Source organism: Vicugna pacos, chromosome 25 (genome assembly GCF_048564905.1).
Source record: "Vicugna pacos chromosome 25, VicPac4, whole genome shotgun sequence".
In the NCBI taxonomy this organism is placed as follows: Eukaryota; Metazoa; Chordata; class Mammalia; order Artiodactyla; family Camelidae; genus Vicugna; species Vicugna pacos.
Genome location: NC_133011.1, coordinates 1,938,184 through 1,950,526, shown reverse-complemented (window position 1 = coordinate 1,950,526; position 12,343 = coordinate 1,938,184). Strand labels below are relative to the sequence as shown.

General features: G+C 42.2%; 1 protein-coding gene across 5 annotated transcripts in view; it reads left to right on the top strand.

Moving 5' to 3' along the window:
• The window catches only part of LOC107035297 (ankyrin repeat domain-containing protein 26-like), a 124,194-nt gene that overhangs the window by 58,405 nt on the left and 53,446 nt on the right, over nt 1-12,343 (top strand). For all 5 annotated transcript variants that reach the window (XM_072949433.1, XM_072949429.1, XM_072949430.1 and 2 more), the window contains 3 exons: nt 3,017-3,104; nt 9,785-10,037; nt 11,287-12,098. The gene's annotated coding sequence lies outside the window, so the exon portion shown is untranslated. The remainder of the gene's footprint in view (nt 1-3,016; nt 3,105-9,784; nt 10,038-11,286; nt 12,099-12,343) is intronic.

Below are 12,343 nucleotides of genomic sequence, written 5' to 3'. Positions count from 1 at the left end.
ATTTGTTTTTAAGCCTCCATCAGGTCTCCTTTCCTCTGCTGTGAGTACTCATGAAACGGTAACCTGCGTTTTCCACATCCACCTCCTGAACTGCCCACACACTTAAAAATTTTTAATTATGAAATATTTCAAATGTATAGAAATGTACAGAACATCAGATACATGTATACCCACCAACCAAATTTTATAAATGTGAACACTCTGCTGTACTGGCTTCTATCTTTGTTGTTTTGTTGTTTGTTTTAGAAATAAAGCACCCATTACGTGTTACGTCTGCCTGAGCTTATCACCCACGTGAAGATGGGCAGTTTCTTCTTCCCATCCATGTTTTTTATTTTTCCTATATGTGCATTTACCTAAGGAACACAAGATATAGTTTTATGTATTTTAAAAATTTGTATAATGGTATACTGTATGTATCCAAATGCAAATTGTTTTTTATTAATTTTTATCTATTTTTATATGTATAGATTTAGTTCATTCATTTTAACCTTTATACAGTAGTCTATTGACTGAGCACAACACTGTACACTGACTATATACTTCAATAAAGAAAAGTAAATAAACAAATAAAAGCAGTCTACTGACCGACCCGCCACAGTTCATGTATTTCCCTATTCGTGGACGTTCTGATTGTCTGCAGTCCTTGGCCATTACAAACTGCTCCATGGGACATCTTTGTGCATATCTTCTAGGTACTCAGGTGAGGTTTCTCTAAGTAATGTGCCTTAATATCCCCGGAAGTGGGATTCTTTAGACAATAGAGTAGCTTAATTCCACTGGTGTTTGCCAAGTTGATTTCTTACTTGTTTGCATTCTCCTCATCTGTGTTTTTAGTTCGCTGTTTTTCCACATCCTTGCATGTTCCTAATATTTAGACGTCTTACATCTTTTTTCATTTGATGGAGCATGACATGTAGCCTTATAGTTTTAGACTCTTGATTTCTCCCAGTTCTGATGGTTCTCGTTGATCACTTGTGACACTGCGTCTCTTTCCATGTGTTCAGTAACACTTTGGGTTTTCTTGTCCCTGAACTATCTGTTCACATCATTGGCCCATTTTCCTAGTGAGGATTTGCCCTTTGTACTGATTTCTCAAAGTTCTTGTTATTTCTGTGTTTCTGATGCTAAGTGCTCTTTTATGTTGGAGGTGCCTCCTTCCATGCTGTTATGGCATATTTTTTAAATTCGTTTTCAGTGATTTCCATTTTAATTATCAATATTTTCCTTTAAAGTTAAGTTTTTGTGTGTGTGTCTTTTATTTCCATTCCTACTTTAATGGCATAAAGGATATCCTCTTATATGAGTTTTATAGTTTGGCTTTTTCATTTTATCTGGAATTTATTTTTGTAAACAGACCAAGAGAGGGATTTATATATTTTTTCCATGTGGATGACTGATGATCCACGTGTCATTTTGTCCTTTCTTCCCTTATTTTTAATGCCATACACCAAACTCCCAAATATACGTAGATGTTTCTGCAGATTCTCTTCTCTCTTTTTTGGTCATTTTTCTTTCCTTATATTAATACCACAGGTTTTAATGAAAACAGCTTTAGAATAAGATTTACTAGTTCAAAGAAAATTCTTCTCTCATCATTCTTTTTCTTTGAAATCCTTTGGCTGTTCTTGGCCTCTTACTATTTCATATCAGTTTAGGAATCACATTGTCACATACCTTTATAAATAATGCATTTTCTAGGATTTTGATGAAGAAATGCATTGAATTTATAGATTCATTCCAGGAGAATTGACATTTTATGCTATTGTTTTCACATCCAGGACCATGGTTGCCTTTTTAAAAATGCCCTTTGTGCTTTTGGTGAGGCTTTGTCACTTTATATAACATCTTACTTGTCTCTTGCATATTTTCTTAAATTTGTTCCCAGATACTTACACTTCTTGTTAACATTCTGAAGAAAATTTTTTGAAATGACATTTTTTACTGATTACTTTTGGTGCATGTTACTAAATTTAGCATGTTGTTTTATATCTGGCAACGAGGCTGAAGTATTTTTTCATTCAAATAGTGTCTAGATTTTTATTATGACCGTAATATTTTGTGAGAACCATGGTAGTTTTTTCCCTTTCCAATATTATGCTTTTTTCAGTCTCCTGTCAGAGGTCTAGGAGCTCTGGGGTTTTATTGAAAAGAGGCAATGACAGTGTGCACTGTCGTTCCTGATTTAAAAGTGAATGTGTCTACCATTTTATATTAAATACGACTTTTATTGTAGGATTTTAATAGCTTTTTTTTAAATTAAATTACAAAAGTTCCATTCCCAGTTTGGGTTAGAGTGTTTTATATTGATTTTATTTTTGTCAGGAACGGGTGCTGTGCTGCATTTTATCAAATGATTTTTTTCTCTATTTATTGAGATGATCACATATTTTCCTTCTTTGATCTGTTAACCTGTTAATGTGTTGTTTGTGCTTCTCTTTTTCCTTAGTAAGAAAGTATTATTCTTTATTAGTCTTTCCAAAGACTAACTGGGGATTTTTAAAAACCTCTGTTGTTTCTCTGTTGATTCTGTGACATTATCTTCTGTACTACTTTCCTTTGTTTTATCGTAGCTTAATTGCTATTTCTCATTTACTCCCTAGAAACTTAGTTTATGAATTTTTATTGAGATCCCACAAGCTAATGTGTAGTGGTTTCATTGTCATTTTGTTCTAAATATTTTGTGTGTAGTTACACTTGTCAATTTCTGGTGTATATTATTATTGTTTATATATTCATGTTACCTTTTGTGTCATGGATACGCATAATTCAGGTTCACAAACAACTTTTAAAAATAAAAAGTAGAAAAAAATGAATGACCTTGGTTCAGTTAGAGTCCCAAATGGGCCACTCCAAGACTAGAAAGTCAAATATTTACATGTTATACTGTAACATAGCATACTTCTAGGGTTTGAATTCATTTTTTATTATCCAGGGTTTTTTTTGTTCATTCTTAATAGAATCTTCTGACTCCATGAAAAAGATCTGTGAAGGTTTGTCATTTCCTTTTTGCTAGATTACTCAGAAGTATCAGCTTCATGAAGTCACTGCCTAACTATTGGAAAAGAAAGGAGATTTTCATGATGCCTTTTTTAATGCTAGAGGTAAGATTTTACTCTGTGTGCTTTGTCATGTTTCTGTCTAGCCCCGTGTCCATTTTGTCAGTCCCATCTTTTTTTATTTGATGTATAAAACTGTAAGTTTTCATCATTCCATCTTAATTTCTTACGTCTCAAAGTAAGTTGCAGACAGGGTACATTTTATCTGTAAGTATTCCTATCACATGTGTCATTAACTAGAATTGCTTTCTTTGTGGCATTTTTTTGAGGTAAAATAACCATATGCAATTCACAAGTTTTAATTGTGGCATTTATTGAGTTTTAACAAATGCATACATCTGTGTAACCCTAGTCCCCAACAAAGTAGAGAACATCACCTTCAACTCAGGAAGTCCCTTCACAGTCAGTCCCCACTTCCATCCCCCAGAGATAATCACACTTCCGATTTTTTTTCCATTGTGGATGAGTTTTGCCTGTTTTATTCATTCATATTAGTGGAATCATTCAGTAGCTGCTCTAGTAGAATTCTCCTTTCACTCAGCGTAATGGTTTTGAGGCTTAGCTCTGTCACTGCACGTGTCAGTCCTTGTGCCTGTTACTGCTGTGCACTGTTTAACTGTAGGAAGACAGCACCGCTTCGCCGTTCTCCTGGTGACTGACACCTGGGCTAGTTCCAGCTTCTGACTATGCCAAGTACAGTTGCTGTGACCACGCTTGTACAGAAATGCTCTCCTTCCCCTGCAGTCACTGCCAAGGAGTGAGGCTGGGATATCGCAGGGTAGGCATCGGTTCAGTTAGCAGGCATTTTCCCAAAGTGATTGTGGCATTTCACGTTCCACCAGTGATGTATGAGAGTTGTGGTTGCTCCGCATTCTCGCCAACAGTTTGTCCTATCAGTTTTTCAAAAATTTTTTTCTATTCAATTGTTGTAAAATAACAAAGTTTATTACCATTTCACTGGCATTAAGTACATTCACGTTGTTCTGCAGCCATCACCACCTTTCATCTCCAGATCTTTTTGAACTTCCCTAACTCATTAGGTAATTACTCCCATTCTTCCTTGCCCCTGGCAACCACCATTCTACTTTAGACTCTATGCATTTGATTACTCTAGATACTTCGTGTAAGAGGAATCGAACAGTATTTGTATTTGTCTTTTTTTTTTTCTTTGGTGGTGATAGGTAATTAGGTTTGTTTATTCATCTATTTTTAGAGAAGTTCCTGGGGATTGAACCCAGGACCTTGTGTACGCTAGGCATGCGCTCTACCACTGGGCTATACCCTCCCCAGTATTTGTCCTTCTTTGTTTCTAGCTTATTGCACTTAAACCATAAGATCTTCAAGATTTATCTGTGTTGTGGCACATAACAGAATTTCATTCATTTTTTAAAGCTAAGTAACACTCCGTTTTATGTATACACCACATTTACTTTTTGCATTCATCCATCCATGGACTCTTGGGTTGCTCCCACCTTTTGACTCGTGTGAATAATGCTGCTACGAACATGGGTGTGCAAATACTTTTTGAGTCCTTACTTTCAATTCTTTGGGATATATACTGAGAAATGATATTGCTGGATTAAATGGTAATTCTATTTTTAATTGTCTCAGGACCACCGTACCATTTTCCATAATGGCTGCATCACTTTACATTCTCACCAGCAGTGCACCAGGGTTTCAGCTTCTCCACATCCTCACCAACAGATGTTGTTTCCTGTTTTCTTGATGGTAGCCATCATCATGGGTGTGAAGTGTTATGTATCAGTTTTTAAACATTGTCACCTAGCTAGGAATAGATTAGGGATGTCCTATTTTTAATTTAAAAAAATGGTTCATATTGACTTCTTGTTTTTTCCTAACTGTATGATTGTGAAACAGACCAGGAACACTATTCCACAGAGCATTTGTGTAGGTTCTTACCCTCTTTTAGTCTCTGCATTACCCCAACATCTCTTTTTTCCCTTGTAATTTATGTGTAGATGACATCATGAACCTAATTTTAAAATGTAAGTAAAAGTACCTGTGGCATGGATAGGGAGTGGGGAAGCGGGAGGTGTTCTCAGGGAGTGAGATGGCCTTTTGCAAAGGCATAGGGATGTGAAGAAATACGAGCTTGTAGGAGAGGAACCGGCAGCCCTACGGGGGCACAACTGTCCATGTATAGGCAGGTGAGGCTAGAGATAGAAGTTAGGTCCAGATTTGGAAAGATTTTGTAAGACATGCTGTAAAGAATTGGGACTGGTAATGATTTCACACAGGATCAACTGAAGGTTTTTAAACAAGGAGCTGATGTGATACTATGTTTCATAAAGACTGCTCTGTGGACCCTAGGAGGACCTATGAGAGGAGGGTGGAGAAGGGGGAAGGGGGAGGGAACACCGGAAGCAGAGAGCACTGAGGGGGTCCTGCAGTAGTACAGGTGTGACTCAGTGAGGATGTGAGCTGGGCGTGGCAGTGGTCATGGAGTGAGAGGAGGTGGTGGATTTGAGAACTTACTGAACATTTGAATGTGGTATGGGGTAAAGGAGAGGGGATTAATGATGACTCTGAACTTCAGCTTAACATGAGCCTGTGAGGAACCTCAGGGAAAGGAGCAGATTTGGGTAGAAGGGGTAAATGAAGATGAGCTTCAGCTTGTATTAAGAAGCCTTTGGAACATCAGTTAAGGGGGTGTAAGAATCCAGAATTAAGCAGAGTGGGGGATCCTGCAGCTGCATGTTGAGGAGAGGCCACACCCAAGGCTGTGCACTGTGCTGTCACGATAGACCTGTCATGTCCTTTTTATTCCCACCCTTCCCTCTTTCTCATAACCCAGTATGAATTTTATTCCCTTACTGTAAGTTTGGATTAATCCTAATCTTCATTGCTTTGCCTAAAGAATGTCATGATTGACTGTGGTGGCACAACGGAAGTAAAAGTGGGGCACAGTTTGGTATTTTGAATCTGTTCCAGTGTAACTAGTGATGCTTTCTGTATACAGAGCAAGTCTTATCTAAATGACAGAGATCACTCTTAATAACTTTGTTGTTTCTTGGGTTTTATCTTTAAAATATGTTAATTCAGATATTGGTGGATTAGAGAGAGAACGTGTTCCTTTCACCTCCTAGAGACTGTGAAGCAAGCTTCCAGAGAGAACACATCAAGATGAACATTAAGTTCTTGAGTATAATTGACAATGTTTTTCCATGGACCCTATGTTTTAAAAAATGTTGAATAATAATTGTATCTATTAAACAGTAATTACACTGACCTAATAATTACTGTTTATCCACTTTAATAGTGATCTCAATTTTGTCTTTGTTTTCAAGGGCTTCTAGTAGAAAGTGAAAGAAACTGTTGTGATTTTGTGCTGCTAATTGTCAGGAGAGGTCGTTGTACAGGAACTTAGGTGCTCTTCACTGATCCTGATGATTTTTTTTGGCTATGTTTTTGTACTTGTGTTTTGGTTATAAATGAGGTACATACTAACACCCTAAAAATTACTATAATGTGCTGAACAACAGCAAAGTGGGCTTCTAATCAGTAGGTAGTAGCCAGTTTTTCTGTATGAATTTATATAATTTTAGCACAACGCAGCAAAATTTGAGAGTTGAGAATTTTAAATATCTTTGTCACAGATACATAATTTCCGTGACATTCCTTGGCAGTAAAAAGTTATTGATTTTATAAAATTGTGGTACAATATACATAACATAAAATTCACTATTGTAGCCATTTTTAAATATTCAGTTCAGTGGCAATGAGTACATTCACACTGTTGTGCAATCCACCACCATCCATCTCCAGAACCATTTCAGCTTCCCAAACTGAAACTCTGTACCCGTTAGACTGTTACTCCCCATCCCTCCTCCCGACTCAGCCCCATTAACCATTCTCTTTTCTGAATTTGATTATTCTATGTATCTTGTATAAGTGGAATCAAGCCATATTTATCCTTTTTTGTCTAGCTTATTACATTTAGTATTACGTCTTCAAGATTGATCCATGTTGTGGCATATGTCAGAATTGCATCCTTTTGGTTTTTTTAAATGGAAAGATAACCAGTGTACAATATTGTGTCAATATCTGGTATATAGTGTAATGTTTCAGTTATACATATACATACATAGATTATTTTTCATATTCTTTTTCATTATAGATTACTGCAAGATACCAAATATAGCTCCCTGTGCTATACAGAAGAATCTTGATATTTATTCTGTTTATCGAGTAGTTAGTATCTGCAAGTCTTGGACTCCCAATTTATCCCTTCCCACCCCTTTTCCCCCTTGGCAACCATAAATGTGTTTTCTGTCTGTGAGTCTTCTTCTGTTTCATAAATAAGTTCATTTTTGTAAATGAATTTCATTCATTTTTAAGGTTAAGTAATAATCCATTTTATGTATATACCACATTTTGTTTATCCTTTCATTCATCCATCCGTGGGTTGCTTCCACCTTTTGACTATTGCGAATAATGCTGTTAGAAACATGAGTGTGCAAATTATCTTTTTGAGTCCCTGCTTTCAGTTCTTCTGGGTATACACTGAGAAGTGGGATTGCTGGATTAAGTGGTAATTCTATTTTTAATTTTTTAAGGAACCACCATATTTTCCATAATGGTATATCATTTTACATTCTCGCCAGCAGTGCACAAAGGGTTGCAAGTCTCTACGTCTTCACTGACGCTTGTCATAGTCTGTTTTCTTGGTAGTGCCCAGCCTAGTGGGTGTGCGGTAGCATCTCAGTGTAGTTTTGATAGGCATTTCCCTAATGATTAGTGATGCTGAGCATCTTTTCTTGGCCTTATTGGCCATCTGTGTGTCTTCTTTGGAGAAATGTCCATTAAAATCCTGTGCCCACTTTTGAATTGGATTGTTTTCCTATGACTTGATGTTTTCAAATAGCCCTCCTGAGGTTCAGAGAATCACTTGGTAGGTGATTTTTAGATTGTTTTACCCTTTGAACACACTGACGCATTTCTTGGACTCCTTAGCCCACACATTCCTTTAAATACCTTTACCCTAATTCTGTGTAGATTATTTGTTTTTGGAACTTCCATAAATGCTTGGTTGGCTTTTTGATATTTAGTTCAGCTAAACCTTAATTACTATTTTTGCACTGTCAGTATGTGTTCAGCCAATTTGGCTGTTAGGTTTGTTGCATTTATTGCATTTTTATTTTTCAATTTATTGTTATGAACGTAATTTCTGCAGACATTACATGAAAGATTGAGGAAAAAGTAGGAAGAATGCTTCCCCAAGATCACTGTAGTGATTTGTGGGTGATATGTCTGGAGAAGTCAGTTCATTGAATTCCAGAGAAGATAAATTTCTCAGTAATAGTCTTATAATTACCATTTAGTGTCAGATCCAATTCTGACTGTATACTTAAGAGTTCTGGAGTATTTGCTAATTACAGGGCACTGTCCTAGTTCCTAAGGGTTACACACAGATGGCTAAAACACAGTCATCACCCGAAGAACTGCAGTCTCTTGAAGGAGACAGATAATGTAAATTAAAACTTGTAATGCAGGTAGAATTGTGTTTTACAAAAGAGGTACAGTGAGAGTGGCAAAGGATTGTAGGAAATTAGGGAATTATTTGTAACTGATGGATCAGAGGTACTTTCATGGAAGATGTGACATTGAAACTAAGACTGGAATGATGAATAGGAATTTGAGAGGCAGAAGCAAGGGAGTAGGTTGAGGGGGAACATGATCGTGAAAGCTCCTGGCTGGTCCCCTCAGGGAGCAGGAGATGACCCAGTGATACAGGAGTGGGAGGTGAGAAGGTGTAGCGGAATGTTTCCTGTGTTTACTTAGGGTCAGAGGTTGGCTGACATTCTGCTTTTAAAAAAATAGGCATCTTTGATGGCTTTTGTGAGACCGATGTGTTTGGCTTTGTGTTGAAGAGCGCTCTCATGTTGGTATAAAAGGGAATGAGGAAGGCAGGATTTGGACAGTGTAACGAAGGGGCAGCTGTAGGAGTGCAGTCGAGGTGTGGAAGGGCCCCTGGGGTGAAAGGAGTGGGCGTATGAGAACTCGGTGGTAGAAGTAACAGCATGAACAGTTTGTCTGAATGTGCGGATGAGGGGCAGACAGGAAGGCGTCACAGATCGCGGAGATTTATAAACGGGCTGACTTAAAGTGTTAACCTGTTAATATGTTATGTGTGCTTCTCTATTTTCTTGGCAGGAAAGTAGTATTCTACTTTATTAATCTTTTCAGAGACTAATCGGGGATTTTTTAAAACTTCTGTTTCTCTGTTGTTTCTTTCTATGAAATTCTTTTGTGTACTACATTTTGTTTTATCGTAGCTTAATGGGTATTTCTTCTTTACTCACTAGAAACTCTCAGTTTATGAATTGTTATTGAGGTCCCACAAGCTAGTGGTGTCATTGTCATTTTGTTCTAAATATTTTGTGTGTAGTTACACTTGTCAATTTCTGGTGTATACTATTCTTTGTATGTTCATATTACCTTTTGTGTCGTGGATACACATAATTGAGGTGCATAACAACTTTTAAAATAAAAAAGTGGAAAAAAATGAATGACCCTGGTTCAGTAGTGTCCCAAATGGGCCACTCCAAGAGTGGAAAGTCAGATGTTTGCACATGATACTGTAAAGTAGCGTACTACTAGGGTTTGAACTCATTATTTATTACCAAGTTTTTTTTTCCCCATCTTACTAGGATCTTCAGACGCCAGGAACAGGGATTTGTGAAGGTTTATCTTTTATTTCCTAGATTACCTGGAAGTATCAACTTCATGAAGTCACTGCGTTTCTATTAGAAAAGAAAGGAGATGTTCATGGTGCCTTCTTAACCAGGAGGCCACCCACGCTCAGCTCCTGCTGTGCCTAGAAGACCTGTCAGGAAGGACGCCAGGAGGGGGCTGCAGAACAGTGACCGACCTTGGGTCACTGCTGGGCCCAGGCAGCAAGAAGCAATGAGTCCCTGTGGGCAGGAGGCCGGCATGTGCACAGACAGCAGAGCAGAGGTGCTGGCACCAGGAGGCCGGGCGGGCACTGGGGTGCAGACTTCAGTCTCCCTTCTCCACCCAGTGGCCTAGCTCTGTGTGGGGCGATGGCCAGCCAGGGGCTTTAGCAAGGGTGGGAAAACTGAAGTTAGAGGCAGAAGGAAATTCCCAGGATTCACGTGGGGGCAAGTCCAGGGTGGGTGATGCTTGCTTCCTGAGGCCAGGACAGCTCTGCTGCATCCCCACTCACCTGGGCCAGGAGCGCCCCCTCCCCTGGGTGTGAGCGGGTGGCACACTGACAGCACCCTTTCCCTGAGCAGGGCAGGCCATCCCAGGGTCATGAGATTGGGGTCAGTCTGTGAGTTCAGGGGTGGGTACTCCTGCCTCCTCACTGTGACCCTGTCTGAGCCTCAGTTTTTTCACCTTGAAATGGGGGAAGGGTAACAGTGCCAGCCTGGCCAAGGCAGGAGGCAGTGGTGGGTCCAGGCTTTAGCTCCAGGAGAGTCTGGAGGGGTTAAGGGAGGAAGGGAGCGTCCTAGCAGGAGTGCAGGTGGGGGACTGAAGGGGCACCTGAGGGGCCATGTGACAGGCAGCAGGGTGGGTGGGGCAGAGAGGAGGCAGTTGGATGTCCAAGTCACAGCCAGAGACTGAGGTCTGACCCCATCCTCATCCTCCAAAGAATAGGTCACTCTTGATGTGAGGAGGCAGAGGTGGGAGGGGTCTCTGCACTGACATGGGCTCAGGTTCAGAGAGTGGGGCTGCAGGGAGGCTGGGAGATGCCTGGAATGACCTTTCTCCTCTGCCCCACTGTTCTGCATCTCCTCTGGCTGGGTTTGTAGATCCTTCCCTGAAAGATGGGGTTGGGGAGGAGTAAGGTCAGAGAGGCCACAGAGGCCCAGAATGGTAATGACCCTCATGGCCACCATGGGGCTTGCAGGCAGGCCCAGAGCCCATGGGGCCATGCCAGTCTGTCCGTCCAGATGGGCACAGCCAAGGCTACTGTTGCCTGTGGCCCTGGTCTGGGCTGCCCACTGCTCCCACCCAGGCCTAGGTGGGAGAGGGCATGCCAGGCCCCTGGCTTCCTGTCACCCCGTGCCCTTGCAGGTGAACAACACTGGCAGATGGCAGACAGGTGCACAAAGCAGGTGCTTGAGAGCAGGGCCAGAGCCTGTGTCAGGGCCCCAAGCTCGGGGTGGGCACTGCCCCCAGCATGCCCGAATCCCACCTTCCCCACGGGGCTCACAGTCCCCTCTTCTGGTTTCTCTTTCAGCTGCTGCTGGCAGCCCCAGGCCGGCATCCGGGCCCCGGATATTAGGAGTCATTGCTGCCCCCTTGGTCATCTGAAGCCCTCTCTTCCTCCTGCCTCGGCTCAGAGTCTCTGTGACCTAGCCCTAGCCTTGCCTCTGCATCCTGGCATGCCAAGGCCTGGCCCGTGCCTTCCTGCCCAGCCTGCGGAACCCCGGCAGCCCCTCCAGCTAGGATGAAGGGCCAGGCGCTGCCCCGGGCGCCCTTTGGATTTTCCATCCGCTGCTGTTGCTGCTTCTGGGGCACCAGGCTTGTGTGTCCTCGGGGGCAGACGTGGTTCCTGGGGCTGAGCTGTGTCCCATGCTGATGCAGGGCAGGTTCTTCAGGTACTTCTTGGCGGCTGCTGAGTTTTCTTTCAGCACCTCACGCAGCTCCTGGATGCTACGCAACCCAGACCCGCACCAGCACAAGCTCTACATGAGGGTGGCCAAGGCACAGCCTGCAGCAGCCCCGCCCACATCCACACTACCAGTTCGACTCCTTCCTGGAGTCCGTGCGCACCTACCTGGGCAGGGAGAGCTGTGATGAGGTGCTGAGGCTCTGTGATCCTTTGGGGCCCCTGGCCTTCCTGCAGGCCAGCAGGCAGTTCCTGCAGATGAAGGGACAGCAGCCTCCCCAAGACAGTGACTGCAGGCCCTAGAGTGGGGCCCTCCCACCCCAACAACGACCTCCGTGGAGCACCTGGTCACGGGCAACCGCAGCTGCAGAGACGTGGCTGGTGGCCCTGAGAACTGCCTCACCAGCCTGACCCAGGACCGGGGCAGGGATGCGCCCCAGGTGAGTGACCGGTGGGGAGAGGCCCAGGGGGCAGCCCTTTTGGCAGAGGGCAAGGGGGAGAGGATGTCCTCTTCAGGCGTGGCCTGGCCACCCATTCCTGAGGGCTCCGTCGGGGAAGCCAGTTGCACTGTGAGAATAGGGACCTGGGGTGCCTGCCTTCGGCCCCCAGGGCCAGGCATGGTGCGGCACACTGGGAGGTGTTTGCTGAGTGTACAGGGAAGGATGGCCTGGTTTCTCCTGGTATA